Source organism: Semicossyphus pulcher, unplaced genomic scaffold, assembly GCF_022749685.1.
Source record: "Semicossyphus pulcher isolate SPU_LCO1_2020_fin unplaced genomic scaffold, fSemPul1.0.p SCAF_19, whole genome shotgun sequence".
In the NCBI taxonomy this organism is placed as follows: Eukaryota; Metazoa; Chordata; class Actinopteri; order Labriformes; family Labridae; genus Semicossyphus; species Semicossyphus pulcher.
In genome coordinates, this window is record NW_027211692.1 from 16,325,270 (window position 1) to 16,330,026 (window position 4,757).

The window sequence follows — 4,757 nt, forward strand, 5'->3', positions numbered from 1 at the left end:
TTCAATGTTAAAGGAAGGGTAAAGTAATGTGTATGAGTTGGATGCTCAACAGTTGATGTCGGGTCAGTAGACTTGATTTTAAATAAGTTACATTTACTGTTATTATAGAACATTTGATTAAGACAAATTAAAGATGCTCAGATGTATTATTTATATTAAAAAAATACACAATCTTTAACATTAATGCATAATGCTTGTTCTATTCCAGCGTAGGTATATTAATATCTTTAGGGATTACAAGAAGCCTTTAAAGGGCTAAAAAAACTAACCAATGTTTCTCATGTGATAAATTAGTTGTTTGACAGTTACACTAATTGAGAACCCAAATACAGACATAACAAGACGGCGACTTAGACTTTATTGTCTCCAGTGGGGACATTCTTTTTCACGGCCAAACATCATCAGCATCAGACAGCTACATCAAAAATAGCACATACAACCAAGCATCACACAACTGTTGTGTGCAATACCCAACAAACAGTGCCCACTCAGGGAGAGTTCGTTCTTCCATGCTAATGAACTGTTTAGTGTCTTCACCTGTCATAGTGTGTGCAGATGATGTTGCTGGTATTCTCTCTCTCTCTCTCTCTATCTCTGTCTCTACATGACATCAATCTACACACAGCCTTTCATCATCCTTAGATACAGTAACTATGTGGCTATTTTTAACATCAATTTGTCCGTCTCCATTCTTCAAAAGGTAATTCTATAGTAAGAAATTATGATGTCGCACCAGGACGGAACAGGTCCATTAAAGCGTGAAAATTGTTTCTTGACCTTTAAGAACATTAGATTGTTAAGATAAAAAGAGTACAACGGTTGTTTCAGAGCTTTGTGTGAAGTTCAAAGTTCAACTTTATTTGGATATTTTATTATCTATACTGAGTAAATAAGGCCATCTTTTTAACCTGATGTTCTAATGGCTGTAATAGCCACTTCCACTCTGCTGTGACAGTGTTCATTACCTGCTTTTACAGAACACTGACAGTTTAAATGGTATTTGATACAGAACAGTGACAGAAAGATGTTCTAATGAGTGGTCTTGGGCTTTTTTTTTCTTTGCAAAAGCTGCTGCTTTCATGGACCACTGCTCCATATCAGCCACTTAAAGCTGCCGTTGGTCTGATTCCCTAAAAGTAGGTCAAACCTGTTGCGATTAACCAGCTCCTTTGCTCTGCTCTACTCTTCAAAACAGAAAAAAAAAAAACATTCAGGGAGAAATGCGAACTTGTTACATGTGAGCCTAGCAGCAGTGTCAGTGACAGAAATGGTGATGATGTTGGTGTTTTTTTTCACTCCATAGCAATCGCTAAACCCAGCCCCCCCTGGAGCAATTACAGTCACTGTTTCACATGACTGCTGGAAATGAACCAAGGGGGGGAGGAGAGGGAAATATGTGAAATAAGCAAATCTAATGTGAGGGGCTAGGAAGAAAGAATCCTTAGAAAGGCACAGAAAGAGGTCAGGAAGATTGTAATGAAGTGAAAGGAGATGGTGTTGTTGTTGTTTGCCTTATGAGCATCATTTCACTCCTGTACAATGCTTTGTAAGGTGGTTAAATTGATCCGTCACAAGCAATTTCAAAATTGACCTCAACTTCTATTGGGGGCCGACCTCAGTGAGAAAGCTAACACGCTCTACAGCTGCTTCTCAGTATAAAAAACGATCCTGTTTTTAATGGGTATCATCAATTCTTTTGCCAGAACCCTTTTTTAAAGACCAGCTCCAGTCATGTTTTAAGACATATAAAATGCTCTGCTTGAAATGATAAATTGTGTCTGATATGTTTTTTTCTGCAAAATACATTTAATTACCTTGTAAAAATTCTCCCAAGGCATCTCCTCCGTCTCCCTCATTAAAAGTTCCTGAATCTGCATAGATCCCGCCCACTATGCAAACTTCCGACCAACCCCTCTGTCGCGAAAACAAAACACATCTCTGCCATCATTTAGTGGCAACTTGTTGAAACGTAGCGAGCTTGAAATGTAGAAAAAAATGTATGTAAAATTGATGATGGCGGTTACAGCTGGCTCACGCAACGTGGAAGTGGTTGCCATAGGTTGCACATAATGATATGCATAGCGTCACCCCGTCCATTAACAGGACTGGCTCCTTAGGTTTGTGACATCACAAACCCTGCCAGTCTGAAAACGTGTTGTTCAGCCTGTCCTTGGTGCACTGCAGTTTAAAAGCAGACAGGCCCAGCCATGGAGATGACTGCTGATGTTGTGCCTGATATGTCTTGTAGCACATGAGAAACACCACATGGAGATGTTCACAAGGTTAAACACTTGATTTTCACTGGAGGGGGTCTTTAAGACCACAGTGATTTACATTCACAGATTTGAATGAATGAAACAAACCAAAATACTATGTATATGGAGGGAAGCAAACTTACAACGGTAGGAGATAATTCGATGAAAACACCACTTTTAGGACTTTACAGTGAAGCAGCTGCTACCAAGAAGTGTCAGTTGTGCATCTGTAGAACATGTGATAACTAAACAATAAAGGGGATCAGGTTAAAAAAAACAGGGAGACTTCTCTCCTGGATTGAGTTCCACATAAGAATAAAACCAATTCAAGCAACAGTAACACCTTTTTTCTTTACACAGGAGCTATATGTACGTACTGAATGGTTAGCATATGTGAAGGTTTTATGTAATGCCTTTTTCCTTTTATTTCGAGCCACTCTGTCGACCATGATGTCAATATAGCACAGCTGAGGGAGGCTAAATCGTGCTTTACAACTGCATGGATACTGCATAGGTTGGCTCAGGAATGTCCTGCTACACATGCATGATGGAAGAGACTAGAAACACCTTAAGTTGATTTAAATAAAGTATGAGTTGAAAGGCCCAGAGGGCCTGCACACCATCCAACTGTTGTTACATTTTTCCAAACTTCTGCCCACAGTATGTGGCGAACAGTATCATTTTTTCCTTATGTATATATGGCTTTATATAATACCTTAATATTTATATCCCTCACACATGCTTGAGAGACAAAAATAGATGCAGAAAGTTAATGTAGTAAAGTTCTGTGCGCTTAGAGCATAGTTTTCTTGTAACATTGGTGGGGACAACAGTTTTTTAAAATGTAAAAAATTTCCAGCAAGATTTGAAAAATAATTATCATGTCATTGTGTCTCCTTGTAGTCTCAGAGTAGTTTAGTTGACACTCTCCCTGCCTTACGAAGGAATTATGAATTCACAAACAAATTATTGTTTCATCATTCCCTGAAACTGAAGAAGAAATTACTTAAGTATATGAACTCCAATCTCTGGGTCTTTATGTCCACTACAGTAACTGGTATTTGTAGCAGTAAATAGGTTTTATCCTTTATTTTATCAATTACTTATAATGGATAAACGCAATTTTTGATACCACATGCTTTGATGCTGTTTTCATTTCAAATGTCCCACTGTAACCAAAGACATTCAGGCAGCAATATTAATATTAGCACGTATAATATTTAAATGAACTGCACTCCCTCAGGGAGGGAGAGAGAGAGAGAGATAGCATATGGACAGCACGGACGCGGCGCAAAAAGTGGTCATTTGAGCATGAGCCGCGTTGTTCTGCTGTATAAAGTTCAGTTTAGTGAAGTGTATGAACTGAACTGTAGACTGGAGTCCTTGTTTACAGTGACAGACAGAGGCTCGACTCCTCCACAGGCTGAAACAGTTACGCGTATCATATATTAATTTTTGGACAAAATTATTGGTAGGGACAATTCAGTCATTTCTGTATATTGGTAGGCACATGTCCCTACCATCCCTACCCAATTCTACGCCCTTGCACTGATGGCAGAGGCTGCTATGCGAAGCACCAATCTCCAATCAGGAACTAACTACATTCATACACCAAAGGCTAGGCCTTCAAAATGTGTATTGGAACAGTCAGGGATCAAACCACCAACCTTCCAATTGGGAGATGGCCAACTCTACCATTGAGCCACAGCCAATCAATCAATCAATTTTAGCCGCCCCATGACAAGCCCCGCTGAGTTATACAGGACTGTGTTGGAACTTCTTTTGACCAACCTCAGCAGCGATCTAACTTCTTGCCTAACAAGCAGGTGTTAGAAAAGAGTGAAAAGTGGCTAAGTTCCAATATGTAAATTAAGAGAAACACCCACTTCCCTTTGAGGGTGTCTAAGAGCAGCACTTCTGTCAGAGTTGGTCACATTCACAAAACATTTTCACTCTGTATGCAACAACTTTTACACTGTTTCTGGTCTCAAAAGTAACTGAATTCAAGAAAGTAAATTTCCTCTGAAGTGGTTTAATATGTTCTTAGTGCATTGAGGCCTTTAAGCTGAAGATTATCCACTCACCACATTTCAAAACAGGGGTTTATCCTTCATTGTATTTGGTCACATGATATCAGTTACTGGCCTGAACTTAACAGTAAAGCATATAGCTGTTGTATGTAGGAATGTTTAGCTCAGAGATTTTAACACTGTGGCTTAAAATCATTATTTTTGTGTTATGAAAAAGTCCCTACATCACCTGCGCTTTTGGAATGTTGACTCCTGAAGTCTTAAGATCTCTTAAATAAATACAGTGTTTCTGTGTTTGTGTGTCAGTCCCCCCCTCTGCCGGCTGCTGCAGACATGTTTCGGTGTTTGCGCCGACGACGAGAAGTGGGTCACATGCTTAAATTATCCATTTGCAGGGTTGCATGCATCAGTGCCAAGAAATTGCATTACGTGGGAGACTTCTGCTAAGGAGACACAGAGACAATCCTGGAGG